This window comes from Schistocerca americana, chromosome 11 (assembly GCF_021461395.2).
Source record: "Schistocerca americana isolate TAMUIC-IGC-003095 chromosome 11, iqSchAmer2.1, whole genome shotgun sequence".
NCBI classification, from domain to species: Eukaryota; Metazoa; Arthropoda; class Insecta; order Orthoptera; family Acrididae; genus Schistocerca; species Schistocerca americana.
The window spans coordinates 121,922,247-121,939,563 of NC_060129.1; the positions used below are offsets into that span (position 1 = coordinate 121,922,247).

Genomic DNA, 17,317 nt, shown 5'->3' on the forward strand with positions numbered 1-17,317 from the left:
GGAAACAATTTTCGTCTAACCTACATCTTACACAGACCCACTCTGCATTCAGCTGGAGAGTAAAGCTTTGTCTGTTCATCTTCTCAGATTTTGTGCATGTTTACTTTCAATGAATAAGTTTTGGAGAGGGGTTCTACTTTAGAGGTAGGAAATGCACATGTGTTTCAGTTAAATTTCACCATCAGCTGTGGGTTCATTTTATTTTCATCAAAATGAAGAGTGAAATTCCCATCTGGAATACTGGATAGCAGAACCAGTGGAATATATTGTAAACAGTGATGCAGTCTGTGTTTGGAACACAGTTTTACATAATTGTATCACGGTGGAAACCACACACACACACACACACACACACACAAACACAAACACAAACACACAAACCAATTAACAAAGCCCACCACAAGTAACATGTCCTCACACTCAATAAGAAGAAAATTTTCAGAAACAAGTACAATATTGTAACAAACAAATGTTAAAACATAATAAACCTACTAATGTTGACAGCAGAGACTTAACATGTAAATTTTTGCAGTAAGATAACATGAAATTAACAAATTTCAAAGTAACCTGAACACAGATACATTCATTCAAGGTTTACAGTTCTGTTCAGTATAATTTTTGTAGACCCTGCTGTAGAGAAATCCTCATTAGCTGCTAATGACAACTGTAGCAGAAGTATCAGTTCTATTGCAGACAACATTACAGCACATAGAACTTGAAGAACAGCATGTGCCATTATGTACTGTATTTACTCGAATCTAAGCTGCATTTTTTTCCGGTTTTTGTAATCCAAAAAACCGTCTGCGGCTTAGAATCGAGTGCAAAGTAAGCAGAAGTTCTGAAAAATGTTGGTAGGTGCCGCCACAACTAACTTCTGCTGTCGAATATATGTAGCGCTACACAGGCATGCTTTGCAGGCAAAAAGATAAATACTGGCGCCAAAACCTCTGCGTCAGTAAATAAATTTAAAAAAAGAATGTGGAAGACGAGCTTTTTTCTCTGCCCTGAGTTACGACCACTGCATTTTCATACATTATCCAACAAAGTAAATACAAATTCCATATTGTTCATCTTCGAATGTTGCAGCATTTCAATGTACTACAAAAATCCGACTGGCAAGACTGTTTGGGATGTTTGCCAATATGGCCAAGTCTATGTTCTGAATTTTTTCCTACCTGTCAGAAGAGATGGTTCCTAATAGGAACTTTTATGAATTGTGATTCACATGCAGTATTCTCTTCACCATAAGAATAATACGAATATAAACAATTTGCCATGTATTCTTTCGTGTTTGCTGCTATCTCATTTAAATCCTGTCTGCCTAATAAACTACGAAACTAGAGTGAGACAACAGCAAACGCAGAAGAATATACATATAATGCCATGTTTATATTTGTGTTATTCTTATGCCTAATAGTGATACAGTCAGAAATGAAGCACGGCAATTGACTAGATTTTAAAATCTAAGATGACTCTAATTTCTGTGCAGAATGTAATTTACTAAAGAGGCGTCTGCAAAGATTTTCATGCCATTGTTCTGCTAATGAGACGATTCCTCTTTTCTATAACAAAGAGAATGGCACTTATCAGATCAAAGAAAATTAAGCAATAAATTCAAACCAGATGAAGCACGTGAAAAAGGTAGGGTAACTGTATATATACGGACGGAGCGCCTGACGCATAGCAATGGCTACCTGGTAAAGCTTAACTGCTAAACTTATGGCTCGAACCAAACTACTGTAGCTGTGTCATCATTCATTCGAACTAAATTGTGTCTCATATCACAATGGACCAACTTTGTTTCGATTTGGAGGTGTGGCCTAAAACTTTTCTCTCCCCTTGAATTTCGAGTCTCAAATTTCAGGTGCGGCTTGGATTCGGGAAATTTTTTTTTTTCCTGTATTTCGAGTCTCATTTTTCAGGTGCAGCTTAGATTCGAGTGCGGCTTAGATTTGAGTAAATACGGTATATAATTTGTTAAAATGATTTGAATATAAGGGCCAAAATTTGAGCAGAGTATATACGGTGTTAACTAATATGTGCAAAACCTATGGGAAATGGATAGAGGACTAAAACAGAAACAAGAGTGTTCGTATATGCATATGATCAATATGTTTTAATTTCTTAGTTACAGACAGTTTTTTGTTGTTACATGTTTGCTTTGTTTCTACCTTCTTGTTTTCAAGCTTCTAGTTTGGTTCTACTGCTGTTTTTTTTTTTTTCAAATTTTTTTTTTATGTGTTAATTCAAAGCTTAGTTGCCATTGTACTATAGTCCAATTAAAATTATTTTATAGTTGACGTCTTTCATTTGCCGCTACCGTGTAGCCACATCTGTTACCGCTCGGTTATAGGTAACATGCACATATAGCGGGTCACTTCCCAAATGCTGTTAATGTATAACACGGAGCAATGTTGGATGTGGTCGCCATGAGTTATCTCGGAAATGCGAGATGCTGTGTCACTGGCTGATTTTAAGTGAGCAATGACTGAACTGTGTCAGATGACGTGTTTTGTAGCCTTGAATTTAAACTCGTGTCCTAAGCTAACCATAACCTCATGATCTGTAGTTTTTATCGGAGAAAATGGCAGTCAACAATCTGTGGCAAAACAAAAATCACAATTGCTTTCTTCACAGAGATTAAAGCTAACTTCTGTGAGCTAACTCAATACAGTAGTAGTTCAGTTGGGTTGGGTTGTTTGGGGAAGAGACCAGACAGCGAGGTCGTGGGTCTCATCGGATTAGGGAAGGATGGGGAGGAAAGACGGCTGTGCCCTTTCAGAGAAACCATCCCGGCATTTGCCTGGAGCCATTTAGGGAAATCACGGAAAGCCTAAATCAGGATGGCCAGACGCAGGATTGAACCGTCGTCCTCCTGAATGAAGTAATTCAGTTTCAGTGCTAAAAGCAAACTGTAATTTCTCACTATCATTGGTTACTCAAAACTATCCTCACACTAGTTACATGGACCGCATGTTACCAACTGGAGAGCAGTCCTGGATGGCACTTGGTTGCATATTATAGGCAACGCAGGCAGGTACCAAACAGAAGGAGAATGATAGGAGGAAAAATAAGAGCAAATAAAATAAGCCTTCTATGTGGGAATGACCAGCAACAAATATCCATTCGCATGAGTGGACACAGGCAGACAGTGTTTGTTGGTAATGAGGATCACCCTGTGGCTAAACATGCCTCGGTGCACGGCCAGCACATCTTGGCACAGTGTTACACCGTCCGGGTCATCTGGATACTTCCCACTAACACCAACCTATCAGAACTCCGGAGATGGGAACTTGCCCTTCAGTATATCCTCTCTTTCCGTTAACCACCAGGCCTCAACCTCCGCTAATTTCAAGTTGCCGCCCCTCGTGCCTCACCTGTCATTCAACGACATCTTTGCCTCTGCACATCCGCCTCGACTGACATCTCTGCCCAAATTCTTTGACTTTACATATGTCTGCTTGTGTCTGTATATGTGCAGATGGATATGTGTGTGTGCGCGTGAGTGTATACCTGTCCTTTTTTCCCCCTAAGGTAAGTCTTTCCGCTCCTGGGATTGGAATGACTCCTTACCCTCCCCCTTTCCCTCTCCTTCCCTCTTTCCTGATGAAGCAACCGTGGGTTGCGAAAGCTTGAAATTTGTGTGTGTGTTTGTGTGCTTTTTATTGTGTCTATCTACCAGCGCTTTCTTATTTGGTAAGTCACAGCATCTTTTTTTACAATACGATGGTGAAAGTGACATGTCAAAGAATTAGAAATAAAAAAAAATTGCATTTAAACCAATTAATTGAATAAAAATGATAATCACACTTTAGGCTAGATTTAGAATTTTAAAAAAGTTACATTACATTTGACGAGATTCAAACCCGTGTCCTCTACATGACATGTTGATCCGCGGGCCATTACACAGTGCCACAGTACTTAAATAGGCAATTTTAATTATGACTTTGGTGACCCAGTTGTGACGTTGTTGAAATTGCAACATTCAGAAAATTTGGCTTCACATAATGCCATGTGAAGCCTATCTAATGTAAACCAATCTCATTGATTCTAATAACTGTATAAATGACGCTGAATGACGTCTTGTGTGGAAGGATCCAGTAGCGTTTGGTTAGTGTTGTGTATGAAACATGTATTAGCATCGTTGTTTCTGTCTGTGTGTGTGTGTTTTGCTGTGGTTATCATGTGTGATGAAATAAGAAATAAAATTGACAGAGCCACAAATTGGGATCCAGACATATCAAGAAAAAATGTTGGTCAAGGAATTGGAAGCGAGTTGACCAATTGTTGTAGCAGTCTGGCAATGGTGAACAGTTTGGGCATGACGTCGAGTGCTATGATTGGAGGAAACGAGCTCCGACACATGAAGTGTCAACTATCAAGTAAATTTAATCAGACAATAGTAAATGAACAAATCCTTATAGTATTGAGGACAAGTCAGTAGTGAAGCTGGCTCTACAGTGATTCTTGTGCTAGTATTTATTGCTTAGGAAACATTCTTTCCTCACCGGGAGTGCAATCGGCTATTCCCGAGAGGGGCATCACAAAACAAGCATGCGTTAGCGACCTTAGTTGGAGAGCAACATGTGTTTGACTTCCATCCACATGCATGATGCCAGCTCAGTCATATTATTTTTGGACTATTGTGTACTGTACATTTCTGAGTGAAATACACTGATGAAAAAAAAAACTGCGACACCAAGAAGGAGCTGTGTGACAAACAAAACTTGGTAGGTGTGTTTGTACATCTGAAAGATAATGTGTCTTCAGATTTCACCCCAGTCACACAAAAGTGGTGTTAGTAGCAGCACAGTAAACGTGCGTATCAGATTTGCTTTAAATACATGCTGTAATGGTTGTGATTGTTAATTACCTTTGAGTTTGGATGTGGTGAGTTGATGTTAGTCAAGAATGCCTTTAATCTGACAAACATATCATTATCAACACTCCACTGAGTTTGAACGAGGCCATGTAATAGGACTACGAGAAGCTGAATGTTCTTTCCGTGATACTGGAAAAAGACTTGGCAGGAAAGTAGCCACTGTACATGATTGCTTGCAGCTGTGGAGAATGTACAGTCGCAGTGTGGGATCCGTACCAGATCGGGTTGACGGAGGAGATAGAGAAGATCCAAAGAAGAGCGGCGCGTTTCGTCACAGGATTATTTGGTAACCGTGATAGCATTACGGAGATGTTTAGCAAACTCGAGTGGCAGACTCTGCAAGAGAGGCACTCTGCATCGCGGTGTAGCTCGCTGTCCAGGTTTCGAGAGGGTGCGTTTCTGGATGAGGTATCGAATATATTGCTTCCCCCTACTTATACCTCCCGAGGAGATCACGAATGTAAAATTAGAGAGATTCGAGCGCGCACGGATGCTTTCAGACAGCCGTTCTTCCCGCGAATCATACGCGACTGGAACAGAAAAGGGAGGTAATGACAGTGGCACGTAAAGTGCCCTCCGCCACGTTGGCTGGCTTGCGGAGTATAAATGTAGATGTAGATGTAGAAGAACACCGGGCTCTGGATGGCCACATGCCACGGCTCTGACACATCGTACTGCATTTGCAGCAGCAGTTGCCACCACAGTGACACATCGAACTGTTACAAATTGGTTATCTTGGACAGCTTAGAGTGAAACACCCTGACCCCGAACCACTGCCATATGCAACTTCTGTGGTGTCTAGAGAGAGCTCATTGGAGGACATCTACATCTACATGGATACTCTGCAAATCACAATTAAGTACCTGGCAGAGAGTTCATCAAACCACCTTCACAATTCTCTATTATTCCAATCTCGTATGTTGTTGTGGTGGTCTTCAGTCCTGAGACTGGTTTGATGCAGCTCTCCATGCTACTCTATCCTGTGCAAGCTTCTTCATCTCCCAGTACCTACTGCAACCTACATCCTTCTGAATCTGATTAGTGTATTCATCTCTTGGTCTCCCTCTACGACTTTTACCCTCCACGCTGCCCTCCAATACTAAATTGGTGATCCCTTGATGCCTCAGAACATGTCCTGCCAACCGATCCCTTCTTCTTCTCAAGTTGTGCCACAAACTCCTCTTCTCCCCAATTCTATTCAATAGCTCCTCATTAGTTATGTGATCAACCCATCTAATCTTCAGCATTATTCTGTAGCACCACATTTTGAAAGCTTCTATTATCTTCTTGTCTAAGCTATTTATCGTCCACGTTTCACTTCCGTACATGGCTACACTCATTACAAGTACTTTGAGAAACGACTTCCTGACACTTAAATCAATACTCGATGTTAACATATTTCTCTTCTTCAGAAACACTTTCCTTGCCATTGCCAGTCTACATTTTATATCCTCTCTACTTCGACCATCATCAGTTATTTTGCTGCCCAAATAGCAAAACTCCTTTACTACTTTAAGTGTCTCATTTCCTAATCTAATTCCCTCAGCATCACCCGACTTAATTCGACTACATTCCATTATCCTCGTTTTTCTTTTGTTGATGTTCATCTTATACCCTCCTTTCAAGACACTGTCCATTCCATTCAACTGCTCTTCCAAGTCCTTTGCTGTCTCTGCCAGAATTACAATGTCATCGGCGAACCTCAAAGTTTTTACTTCTCCTCCATGAATTTTAATACCTACTCCGAATTTTTCTTTTGTTTCCTTTACTGCTTGCTCAATATACAGATTGAATAACATTGGGAATAGGCTACAACCCTGTCTCACTTCCTTCCCAACCACTGCTTCCCTTTCATACCCCTCGACTCTTATAACTGCCATCTGCTTTCTGTACAAATTGTAAATAGCCTTTCGATCTCTGTATTTTACCCCTGCTACCTTCAGAATTTGAAAGATAGTATTCCAATCAACATTGTCAAAAGCTTTCTCTAAGTCTACAAATGCTAGAAACGTAGGTTTGCCTTTCCTTAATCTTTCTTCTAAGATAAGTCGTAAGGTCAGTATTGCCTCACATGTCCCAACATTTCTACGGAATCCAAACTGATCTGCCCTGAGGTTGGCTTCTAACAGTTTTCTCAATCGTCTGTAAAGAATTCGCATTAGTTTTTTGCAGCTGTGACTTATTAAACTGATAATTCGGTAATCTTCACATCTGTCAACACCTGCTTTCTTTGGGATCGGGGTTATTATGTTCTTCTTGAAGTCTGAGGGTATTTCGCTTGTCCCATACATCTTGCTCACCTGGTGGTAGTTTTTTTTGTCAGGACTGGCTCTCAAGGCCGTCAGTACTTCTAATGGAATGTTGTCTACTCCCGGAGCCTTGTTTTGACACAGATCTTTCAGTGCTCTGTCAAACTCTTCACGCAGTATCGTATCTCCTATTTCATCTTCAACTACATTCTCTTCCATTTCCACAATATTGTCCTCAAGTACATCGCCCTTGTATAGGCCCTCTATATACTCCTTCCACCTTTCTGCTTTCGCTTCTTTGCTTAGAACTGGGTTCCCATCTGAGCTCATGATATTCATGCAAGTGGTTCTCCTTTCTCCAAAGGTCTCTTTAATTTTCCTGTAGGCAGCATCAATCTTACCCCTAGTGAGATAAGCCTCTACATCCTTACATTTGTCCTCTAGCCATTCCTGCTTAGCCATTTTGCACTTCCTGTTGATCTCATTTTTGAGACGTTTGTATTCCTTTTTGCCTGCTTCATTTACTGCATTTTTATATTTTCTCCTTTCATCAATTAAATTCAATATTTCTACTGTTACCCAAGGGTTTCTACTAGCCCTCGTCTTTTTACCTATTTGATCCTCTGCTGCCTTCACTATTTCATCCCTCAAAGCTACCCATTCTTCTTCTACTGTATTTCTTTCCCCCATTCCTGTCAATTGTTCCCTTATGCTCTCCCTGAAACTCAGTATAATCTCTGGTTCTTTCAGTTTATCCAGGTCCCATCTCCTTAAATTCCCACCTTTTTGCAGTTTCTTCAGTTTTAGTCTACAGTTCATAACCAATAGATTGTGGCCAGAGTCCACATCTGCCCCTGGAAATGTCTTACAATTTAAAATCTGGTTCCTAAATCTCTGTCTTACCATTATATAATCTATCTGTCTTACCATTATATAATCTATCTGATACCTTTTAGTATCTCCAGGGTTCTTCCATGTATACAACCTTCTTTCATGATTCTTGAACCAAGTGTTAGCTATGATTAAGTTATGCTCTGCGCAAAATTCTACAAGACGGCTTCCTCTTTCATTTCTTAGCCCCAGTCCATATTCACCTACTATGTTTCCTTCTCTCCCTTTTCCTACTGACAAATTCCAGTCACCCATGACTATTAAATTTTCATCTCCCTTCACTACCTGAATAATTTCTTTTGTCTCATTATACATTTCATCAATTTCTTTGTCATCTGCAGAGCTAGTTGGCATATAAACTTGTACTACTGTAGTAGGCGTGGGCTTCGTGTCTATCCTCTCTATTATTCCAATCTCGTATAGCGTGCGGAGAGAATTAACACATATATGTTTCCGTACGAGCTCTGATTTCCCGTATTTTATCTTGGTGATCGTTCCTTCTTATGTAGGTCAGTGTCAACAAAATATTTTTGTATTCGGAGGAGAATGTTGGTGAATTTGGAATTTCGTGAGAAGATTCCGTCGCAACAAAAAATGCCTTTCTTTTAAAGATGTCCAGCCCAAATCCTGTATCATTTCTCTGAAACTCTCCCCCATATTTTGCGATAATACAAAATGTGCTGCCTTTCTTTGAACTTTTTCATTATAGTTCGTCAGTCCTATCTGGTAAGGATCCCACACCTCGCAGCAGTGTCCTAAAAGAGGACGGACAAGCGTAGTGTAGGCAGTCTCCTTAGTAGGTCTGTTACATTTTTTAAGTGCCCTGCCAATAAAACGCAGCCTTTGGTTAGCGTTCCCAACATTTTCTGTGTGTTCCTTCCAATTTAAGTTGTTCGTAATTGTAATACCTAGGTATTTAGTTGAATTTACAGCTTTTAGATTGGACTGAATTATCGTGTAACCGAAGTTTAACGAATTCCTTTTAGCACTCATGTGGATGACCTCACACTTTTCGTTATTTAGGGTCAACTGCCAATTTTCGCACCATTCAGATATCGTTTCTAAATGGTTATGCAGTTTCTTTTGGTCTTCTGATGTCTTTATTAGTCTATAAACGACAGCGTCATCTGCAAACAACCGAAGATGGCTACCCAGATTGTCTCCAAAATTGTTAATATAGATAAGGCACAGCAAAGAACCTATAACACTGCCTCGGGAAACGCCAGAAATCACTTCCGTTTTTTGATGACGTTCCGTCAATTACTATGAACTGTGACCTCTCTGACAGGAAATCACAAATCCAGTCACATAACTGAGACGATATTCCATAAGCAGGCAATTTCACTACAAGCCACTTGTGTGGTACAGTGTCAAAAGCCTGCCGTAAATCCAGAAATACGGAATCAATCTGAAATCCCTTGTCAATAGCACTCAGCACTTCATGTGAATAAAGAGCTAGTTGTGTTTCACAGGAACAATGTTTTCTAAACCCATGTTGACTGTGCGTCAATAGACTGTTCTTTTTTTTTTTTTTTTTTTTTTTTCAAGGTAATTCGTAATGTTCGAACACAATATATGTTCTAAAATCCTGCTGCATAGGGTGGGGTTCTGTTGCATTTTCTGATGAAAGCTGGTTCTGCGTCAGTGTCAGTGATGGCCGTGTGTTGGTTAGAAGTAGGTCAGTTGAGGGCCTGCAACCAGCCTATCTGTGTGCCAGACTCACTGGGCCTACACCTGGAGTTATGGTGTGGGGTGCGATTTCAATGCCAGCAGGAGCACTCTCATGGTTATCCCACACACCCTGATTGCAAATTTGTATGTCAATTTGGTGATCCGACCTGTCTTGCTGCCATTCATGAGTGGCATTTTAGGGGAAGTTTTCTAACAAGATACGACTCACCCTCATACTGCTGTTGTAACGCAACATGCTCTACAGAGTGTTGACTTGTTGCCTCGGCATGCTCGATCACCAGATCTGTTTCCAATTGAGCACATACTGGGTGGTCAGAAAATGTGTGAAATGCTTGTAGGGATGTTACAGGGCAGGTTGTACTGAGGCATAAATGTTAAGAAAGAAATTCGATACGTTGCGCCGTTTCCGAGATATTTAGCATTGAAGTTAGCCAATCAGATCGTCACGCGTGTAAATTCAAATTTCACTTAACGAGACAAACCACTTGTTGGGCAACACCGCCCATGGCAGGCCGCTTGAGTGTGAACGCGCGACGCCCCGATTGGCTAAATTCTATGCTAAATAACTCGGAAATGGAGCAACGTATCGAATTTTTTTCTTAACATTTATGCCTCAGTACAAACTGCCCTGTAACATCCCTGCAGCATTTCACACATTTTCTGACCACCCTGTATAGGACATAATCGGACGACAACTGCAGCCTCATCCACAAACAGCATTAACTGTCCCTAGATTGACCGAACAAAGTGCAACAGTCATGGAACTCAATCCCACAAACTGACATCCTGCACCCGTAGAATGCAATGCATGCAAGTTTGTATGCATTCAACATTCTGGCAGTTATACCAATTGTGTAGATCACATAACTAATGCAGAGGTATTGAATAGAATTGGGGAGAAGAGGAGTTTGTGGCACAACTTGACTAGAAGAAGGGATCAGTTGGTAGGACATGTTCTGAGGCATCAAGAGATTGCAAATTTAGCATTGGAGGGCAGCGTGGAGGGTAAAAATCGTAGAGGGAGACCAAGAGATGAATACACTAAGCAGATTCAGAAGGATGTAGGTTGCAGTGGGTACTGGGAGATGAAGAAGCTTGCACAGGATAGGGTACCATGGAGAGCTGCATCAAACCAGTCTCAGGACTGAAGATCACAACAACAAACAACACTAACCTTTGAGCTTACTATGTTAATCACTTTAAATGTGTTACCTAGATGAATGTATTCTTGAAATTTCAGTACTTAACATTAACTATTTTTACGAGAACTATTCAGAAAGTAGGGAATGTTTCTGTCTGACTCCGCAAGGCACACGCCGATCGCATATATTTTGGTACGTGCGTGCTCGGCAGCTTGTCGGCATCCGTCCCTGACAGCGGGAACGTGTCTGCGAGTCTGGTTTTTTCGATATTCGAATCTGAAATGTGCTCTGCAATCAAAAATCCTGCCAGTTGTGAGGTGCGGCCTGTGATAAGGTTTTTGTTGGCAAAAAACGTAAAACCTATAGAAATTTATCGTGAACTGTGCGAAGTGTACGGAAACAACATAATGAGGGAATGTTCCATCCGGAAATGGTGCATTTGGTTTAAAAATGGCCAAACCAACCTTCATGATGAATAGAAGAGTGGACGCCTGAGCATTGTGACTGACGATCTTGTCGCTAAAGTTGAGGAAACAATTCATGTAATCCGTCGCTTCACAATAATGGAGCTTTCGCTTTATTTTCCACAAGTTTCACAGACTTTGTTGTTTGAAATTGTCACTCAACAGCTAAGCTACCACAAATTTTGTGCACGATGGGTGCCCAAAATGCTTACAGATCACCATAAAGAACAGCTAATGAGGGCAACGTTGACATTTCTGGAGGCCTACCGCAAACATGGTGATTCATTACTGGGTCGAATTGTAACCGGTTACGAGACTTGGGTGAAACACGTCAATTGCGAGACGAAATTACAGTCCGTGGAGTGGGGGCACACAAGGTCCTCCAAGAAACCAAGAAAATGTTTGCAAACCTTATCAGCAAGGGAGTTGATGGCAGCAGTGTTTTGGGATGGGCAAGGTGTGCTTCTTATTGATTTTCTCGAATGTGGAGCAACCATAAATTCTGCCTGGTAATGTAAAACTTTGCAAAGCCTTAGAAGAGCAGTTGAAAGCCAACACCGAAGAAAGCTGACGTCCAAAGTTTTGTTTTTGCAGGACAATGCCCGACCTCACATGGTGAACTGCACTAAAGAACTCCTTAATTCATTCAATTGCGAAATTTTTCCTCCTCCGCCCTACAGCCCCAATCTTGCACCAAGCGACTTCCACTTGTTTCCCAAGATGAAGAACTGGCTTGCAAAGCAGTGCTTTGATGACAACGCGGAACTCCAGGTGGGCGTGACTCACTGGCTGAAGTCTCAGGCGGCAGAATTTTACGACGAAGGTCTTTCAAAGCTTGTACACTGCTATGATAATTGCCTCAATGTGTTTGGTGACTATGTGTAAAAGTAATATGTCAGTTGCTCTTTCATATAATAAAATGTATTTCTTGTACTTAGTTTTTTTTATTTTTTATTTATTTTTTAAAATTTTTTTATTTTTTTTTTTATGCCAGAAAGTTCCCTACTTTCTGAATAGCCCTCGTACATATTGTGATATTCTTTCCAGCAGTGTATAATCTAATCACCACATGGCAGACATACACTGATATATTCTCTCGCAGATTATGTGCAGCTAGACATTTGTATGCAAAAGATTTCGGAATAGACATTTACCAAGCAATAAGACCTTTCAAAGAATACATGAACGTCTTGTGCGGACAAGCCCTTTTGAGAAAAGGTCATTTCATTGTGGAAGATGAAATAATGTTGGAACATCTTGTCTAGAAGATCAAGTACTTCACTATATTGAAGACAATAATGGCAGCGGCACCAGAGAAATTTCTGAAACTGAGAATGTGAGTCATGTTACAGTGTAGAAAATATTAAGAGAACAACTCATTTATCGATACCACCTTGAGAGTGTGTGAGGTGTTACCAAAACAATTTTCAATCCAGAAAAGCTTTTGGTAATTGGTTACTGAGGATATGTACTAAGGGCCAACACCTTCTGTCTATCATACTGTTCACTGATGAAACAAAGTTTACCAGGGATAGAGTGCACGATTTTCACAACACTCATGTGAGGACAAATGGGAATCCTTTTGCAGTTTTGGAAGCAAGACGTCAACAGTTTAGCATTAGTGTATGGTCTGGCATAATTGGAGGAGACAGATTGATTGGACTCTTTACTTTCCATAGAACACTGACTGGAGCATCATGCAGTGAATTTTTAATGGAACATTTAAATGTTTTTGTGGAAGACGTTCCACTACACATGCGTCAGTACATGCGGTTCATGCATGAGGGGCACCCCCTCATTTTTCTCTGCAAGTAAGAACAATTTTAAATCAGCATTTCCCAAATAAATCAGTAAGTTGTGGGGTAGTAATATGGTGACCTGTTCAGTCTCCTGGTCTCAATCCATTGGACTTTTATTTTTACGGGCATTTAAAGGATGTAGCGTATTCGAGATGTGTATTGCAAATGTTGATGTTCTTCACCCGCATGTTCGGGAGGGATTTCAACAGAATTGGAAGCGAGTAAGACAAGCCATTTGCGGCATTTAGGAGCTTGTTTTAGAGCTAACGGTAAATATTTTAAGCATTTCATTTAGCTATCAGAAGACAAGGCTTGAAAAGAAAAAAACCTGTAGAACCAAGATGCATATTTGGAAACAAAAAAAGATAGAAACAAAGCAAAAATTGTAACAGCAAAAAGAGTGTGAAACTATATACAAATGTGAATCAAATATAAACAGGATTTTTGTTCCTTAGAATCAGCAGTTGGTAAAGCCGGGCTGCACGTCTAGTATTTTAAAAATGAACACAAGCAGTCTTGACCACAAAAAACCTTTATTTTGTGGTAACGAGTGTCAGCCAGTTTCTGACTTTCTTCAGAGCCTCATACTAAAATATGAACATAGAATGGATTCAGTGGGGTGTCTGAAAATAGTAGCAACATAAAAAGTACATCATATATGTTGTTGTTGTTGTTGTTGTTGTGGTCTTCAGTCCTGAGACTGGTTTGATGCAGCTCTCCATGCTACTCTATCCTGTGCAAGCTTCTTCATCTCCCAGTACCTACTGCAGCCTACATCCTTCTGAATCTGCTTAGTGTATTCATCTCTTGGTCTCCCTCTACGATTTTTACCCTCCACGCTGCCCTCCAGTACTAAATTGGTGATCCCTTGATGCCTCAGAACATGTCCTACCAACCAATCCCTTCTTCTAGTCAAGTTGTGCCACAAACTCCTCTTCTCCCTAATTCTATTTAATACCTCCTCATAACAAGCATTAAAAGAAGAAATTACACCCATGATGGTAGGCAGTGACGGTGGATGGAGCAGGTGTTATAACTCCACGAAATTCACCTGCTAAGGAGAGCAATGCAGCTGTTGGTTACATATGCGATGTTCCACCCACTGCATATCGAATTATGTCAGCGACAGCCAATCAGGCATACAGGATGTAAAACACTCATTTCAGTAAGCTATATAGCGAATGGTTACATGAAAGCTAACAGCAAATGTAGATATACGAGGGCCGTTCAGAAAGTAACCTCCAATTGGTCACACTGCGGGTTGTGGGGGGAGTAGCGACGCCATCTGTGTGTTCACGCACTCAACAGGTCAGTCGGCATCAAGCCGTGGTCGAGTGAACGTCGTACCTGCGCTAGTTTAGTTTTTGTGGCAGTTTGAAATGTGTGCTGCAATAGAAAACCCCGCCAAATGTGAAGTGCGTGCTGTCATAAGGTTTTTTACAGCCAAAGGATATTCTGCAGCAGCTATTCATCGTGAGCTTTGTGCCATGTACGGACCAAGAGTTATGAGTGAAGGAGTTGTCCGTGAATGGGTACGTTTATTTAAAAGTGGACGAGAAAACGTTCATGATGAAGAGAGGAGTGGTAGACCATCATTGGTGACTGACGAACTCGTTCAGACAGTTGATGCAAAAGTTCGTGAAAATCGACGTTTCTCAATGTCGGAGTTGTCTACTGGTTTTCCACAGATTTCTAAGACTCTCTTGTACGAGATAGTGACAGCAAGATTGGGTTACTGTAAGTTCTGTGCAAGATGGGTGCCCAAAATTCTTACCGAACACCACAAAACTCAAAGAATGGCCTCTGCATTAGACTTTCTGTCACATTATGAGGACGAAGGAGAACCATTGTTAAACAGAATCGTGACCGGTGACGAAACCTGGATTAAGTACGTGAACCCTGAGACAAAAGAACAATCAAAGATGTGGGCACATTCAAATTCGCCTACCTAACCAAGAAAAGCCTCGCAAGATTTTTCTGCCAGAAAACTGATGGCAGCGGTGTTTTGGGATGCCAAAGGGGTGTTGTTGGTTGAATTCATGGAACGTGGTACGATCATTAATCAAGACGTGTACTGTGAAACAATAAAAAAGTTACGACGGGCTATACAGAACAAACGCCGTGGTATGCTGACTTCCGGTGTCGTTTTTTTGCACGATAACGCCCGTCCTCACTCTGCTCGCAGAACAACGGCCCTTCTTGAGTCCTTCAAGTGGGACGTTATCAACCATCCACCTTACAGCCCAGACCTGGCGCCAAGTGATTATCACCTCTTCATGCATTTGAAGAAATGGCTCGGGTCACAGCGGTTTGATGACGACGAAGAGCTCAAAGATGCGGTCACAGGCTGGCTCCAGGCACAAGCGGGTGATTTTTATGCAGAAGGAATTTCAAAGCTTGTGAAGAGATACGATAAGTGCTTCAATCGCTATGGAGACTATGTAGAAAAATAGTGCAAAGATGTAGTTGTAAGATGTATATATTAAAATATTTTTATTTAACTTGGTGTATTTTTTTAAATCAACCGGAGGTTACTTTCTGAACGGCCCTCGTAGTTGCACTATATTGTATAAAGTAACTGCTATAAATATCATTTTGTCAACATGTGATTAAAAGACGTATAAAAGAGTTAACTAATCATACAGTATAGGAGAGATGCTGAGTCGCATTTAGGCACAACAGAAAGACTCACAATTAAAGCTTTCAGCCATTGGCCTTCATCAAACACACATTCACGCAAATTCAATTCACACACATGACTGCAGTCTCAGGCAACTAAAACCACTCTGTGAGCAGCAGTACCTGTGTATGATAGAAATGGCGACCGGGTGGGGGTAAGGCGGTGACTGAGGCGGGGAGGGGGAGGGATAGTATGGTGGGGGTGGCACACAGTGAAGTGCTGCAGGTTATTTGGAGGGCAGGGGAGAGGTGGGGGGGGGGGGGGAGGTGAGTAGTGGAAAAGGAGAGAAATAAAAAGACTGGGTGTCAACAAGTCACCACTCCCGTCATGCACTGGTGCTGCTGCTTGCAATGTGGTTTCAATTGTCTGAGACCACAGCTCTGTGAGTGAGTTGCTTTTGCGCGTGTGTGTGTGTGTGTGTGTGTGTGTGTGTGTGTGTGTGTGCGCGTGCGTGCATGCGTGCATGCGTGTGTATGTGTGTCTATTGTTGACAAAGGCCAATGGCTGAAAGCTTTAATTCTTTTTGTTGTGCCTATCTGTGACTTAGCATCTCTACTATATGATGATTAGCTACTTTCCTTCCCATTGTTACATTCCATCCTGGATCTTCCATTGTTAGATAACTAATCATAATTGTTTGTGAGAAGAAAAGCCATCTGTGGGGATCTACCCTAAACTCGTAGATTGTACCAGCAATGATAGTCATCAAGCAATGCCAATGGTTCCCATGGGGACGGAATTGTCATATGGATATGCGCCATCCAGCAGAAGATGATTTTAGAGCTGCAACTGCTATTGGATGCTAAATACATATTGGCATGCAGGCCAAAATGTAGAAATTCATGCCAGGTATCGCATATTTCTTCTAGACCATAATGCCAGTGAAAATACTGCTAAAGTGACGCTGTTGTTTCTACATGTCGGAGTGCATGCCACACGTATTTAACATCCAGTCACTGCCACAGCTCTGAAATCATCTTCTGCTTTTCTAAATAAACAATTTTTATTATTAGGAAAAGATGCAATGTGTTATGATTCTCGTCGTGAGTTGTTATGATGACAGGTGGCCAATGCTAAATAGAAATATATATTGCAGGTTTGGCAGTGAACTAGGTAAGGAGCTGTCTGTATCTGCAATGACTGAAATAATTAGTAGTCGTGGGTAAAAAATAATATATATTGTACTTAACTTGTGTTACAGGGGTCTTCATGCATATAATTACCAACAGATATCTAGAGAGGCAGTACTTATGCCATACTTGACTAAGCGCCTGTTTAGAGGTTGCTTCCTATCAGCTGAAGGCTATGCTACATTCCTAGTTGACGTCCCGAGCAATAGTGGACGAGAGCTTGCTAGATACTTGTCACAAGCCACGGAGTAGCGCAAGTCGCGACCCGCGGGTCCAGCGATATCTATTACGGGCTGCGGTCGATATCTGCAGCCCCTAACAAGTGTGGTATCAAACGTTGATACCACACAATGTAACATACACTGCCCTTGGTCTGCGATTGTGGAAA

The 17,317-nt window shown here is 41.2% G+C and overlaps 1 protein-coding gene across 6 annotated transcripts in view; it reads left to right on the forward strand.

The window, feature by feature from the left end:
* The window catches only part of LOC124554154 (zinc finger protein 782-like), a 91,602-nt gene that overhangs the window by 14,969 nt on the left and 59,316 nt on the right, over positions 1–17,317 (forward strand). The gene's annotated exons all lie outside the window — the stretch shown is intronic.